The 12,801-nt window shown below is 39.0% G+C and overlaps 12 non-coding genes across 12 annotated transcripts; all 12 read right to left on the bottom strand.

Annotated features, from left to right (window-relative positions):
• Positions 1-238: 238 nt before the first annotated feature.
• LOC133952540 (5S ribosomal RNA) lies at positions 239-357 on the bottom strand. Its single transcript, XR_009920647.1, has one exon. It is a non-coding gene; the product is annotated as a 5S ribosomal RNA (ribosomal RNA).
• Positions 358-1,287: 930 nt separating this feature from the next.
• Positions 1,288-1,406, bottom strand: LOC133952541 (5S ribosomal RNA). Its single transcript, XR_009920648.1, has one exon. It is a non-coding gene; the product is annotated as a 5S ribosomal RNA (ribosomal RNA).
• A 930-nt stretch (positions 1,407-2,336) lies between these two features.
• On the bottom strand, positions 2,337-2,455 carry LOC133952543 (5S ribosomal RNA). The gene has a single exon (XR_009920649.1). It is a non-coding gene; the product is annotated as a 5S ribosomal RNA (ribosomal RNA).
• Positions 2,456-3,385: 930 nt separating this feature from the next.
• Positions 3,386-3,504, bottom strand: LOC133952544 (5S ribosomal RNA). The gene has a single exon (XR_009920650.1). It is a non-coding gene; the product is annotated as a 5S ribosomal RNA (ribosomal RNA).
• A 930-nt stretch (positions 3,505-4,434) lies between these two features.
• Positions 4,435-4,553, bottom strand: LOC133952485 (5S ribosomal RNA). The gene has a single exon (XR_009920598.1). It is a non-coding gene; the product is annotated as a 5S ribosomal RNA (ribosomal RNA).
• Positions 4,554-5,483: 930 nt separating this feature from the next.
• LOC133952546 (5S ribosomal RNA) lies at positions 5,484-5,602 on the bottom strand. The gene has a single exon (XR_009920652.1). It is a non-coding gene; the product is annotated as a 5S ribosomal RNA (ribosomal RNA).
• Positions 5,603-6,532: 930 nt separating this feature from the next.
• Positions 6,533-6,651, bottom strand: LOC133952489 (5S ribosomal RNA). Its single transcript, XR_009920602.1, has one exon. It is a non-coding gene; the product is annotated as a 5S ribosomal RNA (ribosomal RNA).
• A 930-nt stretch (positions 6,652-7,581) lies between these two features.
• LOC133952547 (5S ribosomal RNA) lies at positions 7,582-7,700 on the bottom strand. The gene has a single exon (XR_009920653.1). It is a non-coding gene; the product is annotated as a 5S ribosomal RNA (ribosomal RNA).
• A 930-nt stretch (positions 7,701-8,630) lies between these two features.
• On the bottom strand, positions 8,631-8,749 carry LOC133952548 (5S ribosomal RNA). The gene has a single exon (XR_009920654.1). It is a non-coding gene; the product is annotated as a 5S ribosomal RNA (ribosomal RNA).
• Positions 8,750-9,679: 930 nt separating this feature from the next.
• Positions 9,680-9,798, bottom strand: LOC133952549 (5S ribosomal RNA). The gene has a single exon (XR_009920655.1). It is a non-coding gene; the product is annotated as a 5S ribosomal RNA (ribosomal RNA).
• Positions 9,799-10,728: 930 nt separating this feature from the next.
• LOC133952550 (5S ribosomal RNA) lies at positions 10,729-10,847 on the bottom strand. The gene has a single exon (XR_009920656.1). It is a non-coding gene; the product is annotated as a 5S ribosomal RNA (ribosomal RNA).
• Positions 10,848-11,777: 930 nt separating this feature from the next.
• LOC133952551 (5S ribosomal RNA) lies at positions 11,778-11,896 on the bottom strand. The gene has a single exon (XR_009920657.1). It is a non-coding gene; the product is annotated as a 5S ribosomal RNA (ribosomal RNA).
• Positions 11,897-12,801: the final 905 nt, after the last annotated feature.

Consider the following 12,801-nt stretch of genomic DNA (forward strand, 5'->3'; position numbering starts at 1 on the left):
CATCCTTCTCTCCAAATATGACATTTTGAGAGTGATAGGTTACTAGTGCATGAATAAAGTAGTGTTTCGAATATCAAAAGGCATTTAAATGTTCACTCTTTTTACTTCAGTGATGATGTTTGTGTGTTCCATAGCCTGGTTTTCTTTGATGCTGAGTCTTTCATGCTCTTTCAAAGGTGTTTCTCCTTTAAAGCAGCAGCAACAGCCCCCTCTGCTGGTTGCAAAGAAAATTGTAAAAAGCTTACAGCACCTGGTATTCCCAGGCGGTCTCCCATCCAAGTACTAACCAGGCCCGACCCTGCTTAGCTTCCGAGATCGGACGAGATCGGGCGTGTTCAGGGTGGTATGGCCGTAAGCGATTAACTCGAGCCACAATACCTTATTTATACATGTGAATCACCACCATCATCAATAGTATGGTTGCTTTTTGACCATGGAAACTTGTTTTTTCATTGTTATATAATGTTAAGGAAAAGACACTCAAGGTGCATTTTTGTCATAGTATAGCAAGAAAAAAATCATTACAATAATTCAATAATGTCCTTCAGTAATAATGTCAGGGTTTCATATACTGGTTCTTCGTTCATGGTGAGTAATTTCTCCCTGCTCTTTCATCCTTCTCTCCAAATATGACATGTTTAGGGTGATATGTTAATTTGACATGAATATAGGAGTGTTTTTCCAATATCAAATGTCTTTAGAATGTTCACTCTCGTCCTCCACCTATGATGATCTCCGGGTTGAATATCCTTTCTTGCTTTGATTGCGAGTCTTTCCTGCTCTTTCCAAAATGTGTCTCCTCTGAAGCAGGAGCGACACCAAGCTCTGCTGGCGATACAGAGAATCATCACCTTAATCAACACTTTCCTTTTATTTTGTGTCCATCGAAACTTATCTTGTGTTGTTGTTTATGTTAAATAAAAAGAGTCTGAAGGTGCAATTTTCTCATGATATTGCAACAAACAAAATCATGACAATTCCCATCAGTGATAATGTCAGGGTTTCATATCCTGTTTCTTCCTTGATGGTGAGTAAACTCCCCGCTCTTTCATCCTTCTCTCCAAATATGACATTTTGAGAGTGATAGGTTACTAGTGCATGAATAAAGTAGTGTTTCGAATATCAAAAGGCATTTAAATGTTCACTCTTTTTACTTCAGTGATGATGTTTGTGTGTTCCATAGCCTGGTTTTCTTTGATGCTGAGTCTTTCATGCTCTTTCAAAGGTGTTTCTCCTTTAAAGCAGCAGCAACAGCCCCCTCTGCTGGTTGCAAAGAAAATTGTAAAAAGCTTACAGCACCTGGTATTCCCAGGCGGTCTCCCATCCAAGTACTAACCAGGCCCGACCCTGCTTAGCTTCCGAGATCGGACGAGATCGGGCGTGTTCAGGGTGGTATGGCCGTAAGCGATTAACTCGAGCCACAATACCTTATTTATACATGTGAATCACCACCATCATCAATAGTATGGTTGCTTTTTGACCATGGAAACTTGTTTTTTCATTGTTATATAATGTTAAGGAAAAGACACTCAAGGTGCATTTTTGTCATAGTATAGCAAGAAAAAAATCATTACAATAATTCAATAATGTCCTTCAGTAATAATGTCAGGGTTTCATATACTGGTTCTTCCTTCATGGTGAGTAATTTCTCCCTGCTCTTTCATCCTTCTCTCCAAATATGACATGTTTAGGGTGATATGTTAATTTGACATGAATATAGGAGTGTTTTTCCAATATCAAATGTCTTTAGAATGTTCACTCTCGTCCTCCACCTATGATGATCTCCGGGTTGAATATCCTTTCTTGCTTTGATTGCGAGTCTTTCCTGCTCTTTCCAAAATGTGTCTCCTCTGAAGCAGGAGCGACACCAAGCTCTGCTGGCGATACAGAGAATCATCACCTTAATCAACACTTTCCTTTTATTTTGTGTCCATCGAAACTTATCTTGTGTTGTTGTTTATGTTAAATAAAAAGAGTCTGAAGGTGCAATTTTCTCATGATATTGCAACAAACAAAATCATGACAATTCCCATCAGTGATAATGTCAGGGTTTCATATCCTGTTTCTTCCTTGATGGTGAGTAAACTCCCCGCTCTTTCATCCTTCTCTCCAAATATGACATTTTGAGAGTGATAGGTTACTAGTGCATGAATAAAGTAGTGTTTCGAATATCAAAAGGCATTTAAATGTTCACTCTTTTTACTTCAGTGATGATGTTTGTGTGTTCCATAGCCTGGTTTTCTTTGATGCTGAGTCTTTCATGCTCTTTCAAAGGTGTTTCTCCTTTAAAGCAGCAGCAACAGCCCCCTCTGCTGGTTGCAAAGAAAATTGTAAAAAGCTTACAGCACCTGGTATTCCCAGGCGGTCTCCCATCCAAGTACTAACCAGGCCCGACCCTGCTTAGCTTCCGAGATCGGACGAGATCGGGCGTGTTCAGGGTGGTATGGCCGTAAGCGATTAACTCGAGCCACAATACCTTATTTATACATGTGAATCACCACCATCATCAATAGTATGGTTGCTTTTTGACCATGGAAACTTGTTTTTTCATTGTTATATAATGTTAAGGAAAAGACACTCAAGGTGCATTTTTGTCATAGTATAGCAAGAAAAAAATCATTACAATAATTCAATAATGTCCTTCAGTAATAATGTCAGGGTTTCATATACTGGTTCTTCCTTCATGGTGAGTAATTTCTCCCTGCTCTTTCATCCTTCTCTCCAAATATGACATGTTTAGGGTGATATGTTAATTTGACATGAATATAGGAGTGTTTTTCCAATATCAAATGTCTTTAGAATGTTCACTCTCGTCCTCCACCTATGATGATCTCCGGGTTGAATATCCTTTCTTGCTTTGATTGCGAGTCTTTCCTGCTCTTTCCAAAATGTGTCTCCTCTGAAGCAGGAGCGACACCAAGCTCTGCTGGCGATACAGAGAATCATCACCTTAATCAACACTTTCCTTTTATTTTGTGTCCATCGAAACTTATCTTGTGTTGTTGTTTATGTTAAATAAAAAGAGTCTGAAGGTGCAATTTTCTCATGATATTGCAACAAACAAAATCATGACAATTCCCATCAGTGATAATGTCAGGGTTTCATATCCTGTTTCTTCCTTGATGGTGAGTAAACTCCCCGCTCTTTCATCCTTCTCTCCAAATATGACATTTTGAGAGTGATAGGTTACTAGTGCATGAATAAAGTAGTGTTTCGAATATCAAAAGGCATTTAAATGTTCACTCTTTTTACTTCAGTGATGATGTTTGTGTGTTCCATAGCCTGGTTTTCTTTGATGCTGAGTCTTTCATGCTCTTTCAAAGGTGTTTCTCCTTTAAAGCAGCAGCAACAGCCCCCTCTGCTGGTTGCAAAGAAAATTGTAAAAAGCTTACAGCACCTGGTATTCCCAGGCGGTCTCCCATCCAAGTACTAACCAGGCCCGACCCTGCTTAGCTTCCGAGATCGGACGAGATCGGGCGTGTTCAGGGTGGTATGGCCGTAAGCGATTAACTCGAGCCACAATACCTTATTTATACATGTGAATCACCACCATCATCAATAGTATGGTTGCTTTTTGACCATGGAAACTTGTTTTTTCATTGTTATATAATGTTAAGGAAAAGACACTCAAGGTGCATTTTTGTCATAGTATAGCAAGAAAAAAATCATTACAATAATTCAATAATGTCCTTCAGAAATAATGTCAGGGTTTCATATACTGGTTCTTCCTTCATGGTGAGTAATTTCTCCCTGCTCTTTCATCCTTCTCTCCAAATATGACATGTTTAGGGTGATATGTTAATTTGACATGAATATAGGAGTGTTTTTCCAATATCAAATGTCTTTAGAATGTTCACTCTCGTCCTCCACCTATGATGATCTCCGGGTTGAATATCCTTTCTTGCTTTGATTGCGAGTCTTTCCTGCTCTTTCCAAAATGTGTCTCCTCTGAAGCAGGAGCGACACCAAGCTCTGCTGGCGATACAGAGAATCATCACCTTAATCAACACTTTCCTTTTATTTTGTGTCCATCGAAACTTATCTTGTGTTGTTGTTTATGTTAAATAAAAAGAGTCTGAAGGTGCAATTTTCTCATGATATTGCAACAAACAAAATCATGACAATTCCCATCAGTGATAATGTCAGGGTTTCATATCCTGTTTCTTCCTTGATGGTGAGTAAACTCCCCGCTCTTTCATCCTTCTCTCCAAATATGACATTTTGAGAGTGATAGGTTACTAGTGCATGAATAAAGTAGTGTTTCGAATATCAAAAGGCATTTAAATGTTCACTCTTTTTACTTCAGTGATGATGTTTGTGTGTTCCATAGCCTGGTTTTCTTTGATGCTGAGTCTTTCATGCTCTTTCAAAGGTGTTTCTCCTTTAAAGCAGCAGCAACAGCCCCCTCTGCTGGTTGCAAAGAAAATTGTAAAAAGCTTACAGCTCCTGGTATTCCCAGGCGGTCTCCCATCCAAGTACTAACCAGGCCCGACCCTGCTTAGCTTCCGAGATCGGACGAGATCGGGCGTGTTCAGGGTGGTATGGCCGTAAGCGATTAACTCGAGCCACAATACCTTATTTATACATGTGAATCACCACCATCATCAATAGTATGGTTGCTTTTTGACCATGGAAACTTGTTTTTTCATTGTTATATAATGTTAAGGAAAAGACACTCAAGGTGCATTTTTGTCATAGTATAGCAAGAAAAAAATCATTACAATAATTCAATAATGTCCTTCAGTAATAATGTCAGGGTTTCATATACTGGTTCTTCCTTCATGGTGAGTAATTTCTCCCTGCTCTTTCATCCTTCTCTCCAAATATGACATGTTTAGGGTGATATGTTAATTTGACATGAATATAGGAGTGTTTTTCCAATATCAAATGTCTTTAGAATGTTCACTCTCGTCCTCCACCTATGATGATCTCCGGGTTGAATATCCTTTCTTGCTTTGATTGCGAGTCTTTCCTGCTCTTTCCAAAATGTGTCTCCTCTGAAGCAGGAGCGACACCAAGCTCTGCTGGCGATACAGAGAATCATCACCTTAATCAACACTTTCCTTTTATTTTGTGTCCATCGAAACTTATCTTGTGTTGTTGTTTATGTTAAATAAAAAGAGTCTGAAGGTGCAATTTTCTCATGATATTGCAACAAACAAAATCATGACAATTCCCATCAGTGATAATGTCAGGGTTTCATATCCTGTTTCTTCCTTGATGGTGAGTAAACTCCCCGCTCTTTCATCCTTCTCTCCAAATATGACATTTTGAGAGTGATAGGTTACTAGTGCATGAATAAAGTAGTGTTTCGAATATCAAAAGGCATTTAAATGTTCACTCTTTTTACTTCAGTGATGATGTTTGTGTGTTCCATAGCCTGGTTTTCTTTGATGCTGAGTCTTTCATGCTCTTTCAAAGGTGTTTCTCCTTTAAAGCAGCAGCAACAGCCCCCTCTGCTGGTTGCAAAGAAAATTGTAAAAAGCTTACAGCACCTGGTATTCCCAGGCGGTCTCCCATCCAAGTACTAACCAGGCCCGACCCTGCTTAGCTTCCGAGATCGGACGAGATCGGGCGTGTTCAGGGTGGTATGGCCGTAAGCGATTAACTCGAGCCACAATACCTTATTTATACATGTGAATCACCACCATCATCAATAGTATGGTTGCTTTTTGACCATGGAAACTTGTTTTTTCATTGTTATATAATGTTAAGGAAAAGACACTCAAGGTGCATTTTTGTCATAGTATAGCAAGAAAAAAATCATTACAATAATTCAATAATGTCCTTCAGTAATAATGTCAGGGTTTCATATACTGGTTCTTCCTTCATGGTGAGTAATTTCTCCCTGCTCTTTCATCCTTCTCTCCAAATATGACATGTTTAGGGTGATATGTTAATTTGACATGAATATAGGAGTGTTTTTCCAATATCAAATGTCTTTAGAATGTTCACTCTCGTCCTCCACCTATGATGATCTCCGGGTTGAATATCCTTTCTTGCTTTGATTGCGAGTCTTTCCTGCTCTTTCCAAAATGTGTCTCCTCTGAAGCAGGAGCGACACCAAGCTCTGCTGGCGATACAGAGAATCATCACCTTAATCAACACTTTCCTTTTATTTTGTGTCCATCGAAACTTATCTTGTGTTGTTGTTTATGTTAAATAAAAAGAGTCTGAAGGTGCAATTTTCTCATGATATTGCAACAAACAAAATCATGACAATTCCCATCAGTGATAATGTCAGGGTTTCATATCCTGTTTCTTCCTTGATGGTGAGTAAACTCCCCGCTCTTTCATCCTTCTCTCCAAATATGACATTTTGAGAGTGATAGGTTACTAGTGCATGAATAAAGTAGTGTTTCGAATATCAAAAGGCATTTAAATGTTCACTCTTTTTACTTCAGTGATGATGTTTGTGTGTTCCATAGCCTGGTTTTCTTTGATGCTGAGTCTTTCATGCTCTTTCAAAGGTGTTTCTCCTTTAAAGCAGCAGCAACAGCCCCCTCTGCTGGTTGCAAAGAAAATTGTAAAAAGCTTACAGCACCTGGTATTCCCAGGCGGTCTCCCATCCAAGTACTAACCAGGCCCGACCCTGCTTAGCTTCCGAGATCGGACGAGATCGGGCGTGTTCAGGTTGGTATGGCCGTAAGCGATTAACTCGAGCCACAATACCTTATTTATACATGTGAATCACCACCATCATCAATAGTATGGTTGCTTTTTGACCATGGAAACTTGTTTTTTCATTGTTATATAATGTTAAGGAAAAGACACTCAAGGTGCATTTTTGTCATAGTATAGCAAGAAAAAAATCATTACAATAATTCAATAATGTCCTTCAGTAATAATGTCAGGGTTTCATATACTGGTTCTTCCTTCATGGTGAGTAATTTCTCCCTGCTCTTTCATCCTTCTCTCCAAATATGACATGTTTAGGGTGATATGTTAATTTGACATGAATATAGGAGTGTTTTTCCAATATCAAATGTCTTTAGAATGTTCACTCTCGTCCTCCACCTATGATGATCTCCGGGTTGAATATCCTTTCTTGCTTTGATTGCGAGTCTTTCCTGCTCTTTCCAAAATGTGTCTCCTCTGAAGCAGGAGCGACACCAAGCTCTGCTGGCGATACAGAGAATCATCACCTTAATCAACACTTTCCTTTTATTTTGTGTCCATCGAAACTTATCTTGTGTTGTTGTTTATGTTAAATAAAAAGAGTCTGAAGGTGCAATTTTCTCATGATATTGCAACAAACAAAATCATGACAATTCCCATCAGTGATAATGTCAGGGTTTCATATCCTGTTTCTTCCTTGATGGTGAGTAAACTCCCCGCTCTTTCATCCTTCTCTCCAAATATGACATTTTGAGAGTGATAGGTTACTAGTGCATGAATAAAGTAGTGTTTCGAATATCAAAAGGCATTTAAATGTTCACTCTTTTTACTTCAGTGATGATGTCTGTGTGTTCCATAGCCTGGTTTTCTTTGATGCTGAGTCTTTCATGCTCTTTCAAAGGTGTTTCTCCTTTAAAGCAGCAGCAACAGCCCCCTCTGCTGGTTGCAAAGAAAATTGTAAAAAGCTTACAGCACCTGGTATTCCCAGGCGGTCTCCCATCCAAGTACTAACCAGGCCCGACCCTGCTTAGCTTCCGAGATCGGACGAGATCGGGCGTGTTCAGGGTGGTATGGCCGTAAGCGATTAACTCGAGCCACAATACCTTATTTATACATGTGAATCACCACCATCATCAATAGTATGGTTGCTTTTTGACCATGGAAACTTGTTTTTTCATTGTTATATAATGTTAAGGAAAAGACACTCAAGGTGCATTTTTGTCATAGTATAGCAAGAAAAAAATCATTACAATAATTCAATAATGTCCTTCAGTAATAATGTCAGGGTTTCATATACTGGTTCTTCCTTCATGGTGAGTAATTTCTCCCTGCTCTTTCATCCAGCTCTCCAAATATGACATGTTTAGGGTGATATGTTAATTTGACATGAATATAGGAGTGTTTTTCCAATATCAAATGTCTTTAGAATGTTCACTCTCGTCCTCCACCTATGATGATCTCCGGGTTGAATATCCTTTCTTGCTTTGATTGCGAGTCTTTCCTGCTCTTTCCAAAATGTGTCTCCTCTGAAGCAGGAGCGACACCAAGCTCTGCTGGCGATACAGAGAATCATCACCTTAATCAACACTTTCCTTTTATTTTGTGTCCATCGAAACTTATCTTGTGTTGTTGTTTATGTTAAATAAAAAGAGTCTGAAGGTGCAATTTTCTCATGATATTGCAACAAACAAAATCATGACAATTCCCATCAGTGATAATGTCAGGGTTTCATATCCTGTTTCTTCCTTGATGGTGAGTAAACTCCCCGCTCTTTCATCCTTCTCTCCAAATATGACATTTTGAGAGTGATAGGTTACTAGTGCATGAATAAAGTAGTGTTTCGAATATCAAAAGGCATTTAAATGTTCACTCTTTTTACTTCAGTGATGATGTTTGTGTGTTCCATAGCCTGGTTTTCTTTGATGCTGAGTCTTTCATGCTCTTTCAAAGGTGTTTCTCCTTTAAAGCAGCAGCAACAGCCCCCTCTGCTGGTTGCAAAGAAAATTGTAAAAAGCTTACAGCACCTGGTATTCCCAGGCGGTCTCCCATCCAAGTACTAACCAGGCCCGACCCTGCTTAGCTTCCGAGATCGGACGAGATCGGGCGTGTTCAGGGTGGTATGGCCGTAAGCGATTAACTCGAGCCACAATACCTTATTTATACATGTGAATCACCACCATCATCAATAGTATGGTTGCTTTTTGACCATGGAAACTTGTTTTTTCATTGTTATATAATGTTAAGGAAAAGACACTCAAGGTGCATTTTTGTCATAGTATAGCAAGAAAAAAATCATTACAATAATTCAATAATGTCCTTCAGTAATAATGTCAGGGTTTCATATACTGGTTCTTCCTTCATGGTGAGTAATTTCTCCCTGCTCTTTCATCCTTCTCTCCAAATATGACATGTTTAGGGTGATATGTTAATTTGACATGAATATAGGAGTGTTTTTCCAATATCAAATGTCTTTAGAATGTTCACTCTCGTCCTCCACCTATGATGATCTCCGGGTTGAATATCCTTTCTTGCTTTGATTGCGAGTCTTTCCTGCTCTTTCCAAAATGTGTCTCCTCTGAAGCAGGAGCGACACCAAGCTCTGCTGGCGATACAGAGAATCATCACCTTAATCAACACTTTCCTTTTATTTTGTGTCCATCGAAACTTATCTTGTGTTGTTGTTTATGTTAAATAAAAAGAGTCTGAAGGTGCAATTTTCTCATGATATTGCAACAAACAAAATCATGACAATTCCCATCAGTGATAATGTCAGGGTTTCATATCCTGTTTCTTCCTTGATGGTGAGTAAACTCCCCGCTCTTTCATCCTTCTCTCCAAATATGACATTTTGAGAGTGATAGGTTACTAGTGCATGAATAAAGTAGTGTTTCGAATATCAAAAGGCATTTAAATGTTCACTCTTTTTACTTCAGTGATGATGTTTGTGTGTTCCATAGCCTGGTTTTCTTTGATGCTGAGTCTTTCATGCTCTTTCAAAGGTGTTTCTCCTTTAAAGCAGCAGCAACAGCCCCCTCTGCTGGTTGCAAAGAAAATTGTAAAAAGCTTACAGCACCTGGTATTCCCAGGCGGTCTCCCATCCAAGTACTAACCAGGCCCGACCCTGCTTAGCTTCCGAGATCGGACGAGATCGGGCGTGTTCAGGGTGGTATGGCCGTAAGCGATTAACTCGAGCCACAATACCTTATTTATACATGTGAATCACCACCATCATCAATAGTATGGTTGCTTTTTGACCATGGAAACTTGTTTTTTCATTGTTATATAATGTTAAGGAAAAGACACTCAAGGTGCATTTTTGTCATAGTATAGCAAGAAAAAAATCATTACAATAATTCAATAATGTCCTTCAGTAATAATGTCAGGGTTTCATATACTGGTTCTTCCTTCATGGTGAGTAATTTCTCCCTGCTCTTTCATCCTTCTCTCCAAATATGACATGTTTAGGGTGATATGTTAATTTGACATGAATATAGGAGTGTTTTTCCAATATCAAATGTCTTTAGAATGTTCACTCTCGTCCTCCACCTATGATGATCTCCGGGTTGAATATCCTTTCTTGCTTTGATTGCGAGTCTTTCCTGCTCTTTCCAAAATGTGTCTCCTCTGAAGCAGGAGCGACACCAAGCTCTGCTGGCGATACAGAGAATCATCACCTTAATCAACACTTTCCTTTTATTTTGTGTCCATCGAAACTTATCTTGTGTTGTTGTTTATGTTAAATAAAAAGAGTCTGAAGGTGCAATTTTCTCATGATATTGCAACAAACAAAATCATGACAATTCCCATCAGTGATAATGTCAGGGTTTCATATCCTGTTTCTTCCTTGATGGTGAGTAAACTCCCCGCTCTTTCATCCTTCTCTCCAAATATGACATTTTGAGAGTGATAGGTTACTAGTGCATGAATAAAGTAGTGTTTCGAATATCAAAAGGCATTTAAATGTTCACTCTTTTTACTTCAGTGATGATGTTTGTGTGTTCCATAGCCTGGTTTTCTTTGATGCTGAGTCTTTCATGCTCTTTCAAAGGTGTTTCTCCTTTAAAGCAGCAGCAACAGCCCCCTCTGCTGGTTGCAAAGAAAATTGTAAAAAGCTTACAGCACCTGGTATTCCCAGGCGGTCTCCCATCCAAGTACTAACCAGGCCCGACCCTGCTTAGCTTCCGAGATCGGACGAGATCGGGCGTGTTCAGGGTGGTATGGCCGTAAGCGATTAACTCGAGCCACAATACCTTATTTATACATGTGAATCACCACCATCATCAATAGTATGGTTGCTTTTTGACCATGGAAACTTGTTTTTTCATTGTTATATAATGTTAAGGAAAAGACACTCAAGGTGCATTTTTGTCATAGTATAGCAAGAAAAAAATCATTACAATAATTCAATAATGTCCTTCAGTAATAATGTCAGGGTTTCATATACTGGTTCTTCCTTCATGGTGAGTAATTTCTCCCTGCTCTTTCATCCTTCTCTCCAAATATGACATGTTTAGGGTGATATGTTAATTTGACATGAATATAGGAGTGTTTTTCCAATATCAAATGTCTTTAGAATGTTCACTCTCGTCCTCCACCTATGATGATCTCCGGGTTGAATATCCTTTCTTGCTTTGATTGCGAGTCTTTCCTGCTCTTTCCAAAATGTGTCTCCTCTGAAGCAGGAGCGACACCAAGCTCTGCTGGCGATACAGAGAATCATCACCTTAATCAACACTTTCCTTTTATTTTGTGTCCATCGAAACTTATCTTGTGTTGTTGTTTATGTTAAATAAAAAGAGTCTGAAGGTGCAATTTTCTCATGATATTGCAACAAACAAAATCATGACAATTCCCATCAGTGATAATGTCAGGGTTTCATATCCTGTTTCTTCCTTGATGGTGAGTAAACTCCCCGCTCTTTCATCCTTCTCTCCAAATATGACATTTTGAGAGTGATAGGTTACTAGTGCATGAATAAAGTAGTGTTTCGAATATCAAAAGGCATTTAAATGTTCACTCTTTTTACTTCAGTGATGATGTTTGTGTGTTCCATAGCCTGGTTTTCTTTGATGCTGAGTCTTTCATGCTCTTTCAAAGGTGTTTCTCCTTTAAAGCAGCAGCAACAGCCCCCTCTGCTGGTTGCAAAGAAAATTGTAAAAAGCTTACAGCACCTGGTATTCCCAGGCGGTCTCCCATCCAAGTACTAACCAGGCCCGACCCTGCTTAGCTTCCGAGATCGGACGAGATCGGGCGTGTTCAGGGTGGTATGGCCGTAAGCGATTAACTCGAGCCACAATACCTTATTTATACATGTGAATCACCACCATCATCAATAGTATGGTTGCTTTTTGACCATGGAAACTTGTTTTTTCATTGTTATATAATGTTAAGGAAAAGACACTCAAGGTGCATTTTTGTCATAGTATAGCAAGAAAAAAATCATTACAATAATTCAATAATGTCCTTCAGTAATAATGTCAGGGTTTCATATACTGGTTCTTCCTTCATGGTGAGTAATTTCTCCCTGCTCTTTCATCCTTCTCTCCAAATATGACATGTTTAGGGTGATATGTTAATTTGACATGAATATAGGAGTGTTTTTCCAATATCAAATGTCTTTAGAATGTTCACTCTCGTCCTCCACCTATGATGATCTCCGGGTTGAATATCCTTTCTTGCTTTGATTGCGAGTCTTTCCTGCTCTTTCCAAAATGTGTCTCCTCTGAAGCAGGAGCGACACCAAGCTCTGCTGGCGATACAGAGAATCATCACCTTAATCAACACTTTCCTTTTATTTTGTGTCCATCGAAACTTATCTTGTGTTGTTGTTTATGTTAAATAAAAAGAGTCTGAAGGTGCAATTTTCTCATGATATTGCAACAAACAAAATCATGACAATTCCCATCAGTGATAATGTCAGGGTTTCATATCCTGTTTCTTCCTTGATGGTGAGTAAACTCCCCGCTCTTTCATCCTTCTCTCCAAATATGACATTTTGAGAGTGATAGGTTACTAGTGCATGAATAAAGTAGTGTTTCGAATATCAAAAGGCATTTAAATGTTCACTCTTTTTACTTCAGTGATGATGTTTGTGTGTTCCATAGCCTGGTTTTCTTTGATGCTGAGTCTTTCATGCTCTTTCAAAGGTGTTTCTCCTTTAAAGCAGCAGCAACAGCCCCCTCT

This window comes from Platichthys flesus, chromosome 4 (assembly GCF_949316205.1).
Source record: "Platichthys flesus chromosome 4, fPlaFle2.1, whole genome shotgun sequence".
Classification (NCBI taxonomy): domain Eukaryota; kingdom Metazoa; phylum Chordata; class Actinopteri; order Pleuronectiformes; family Pleuronectidae; genus Platichthys; species Platichthys flesus.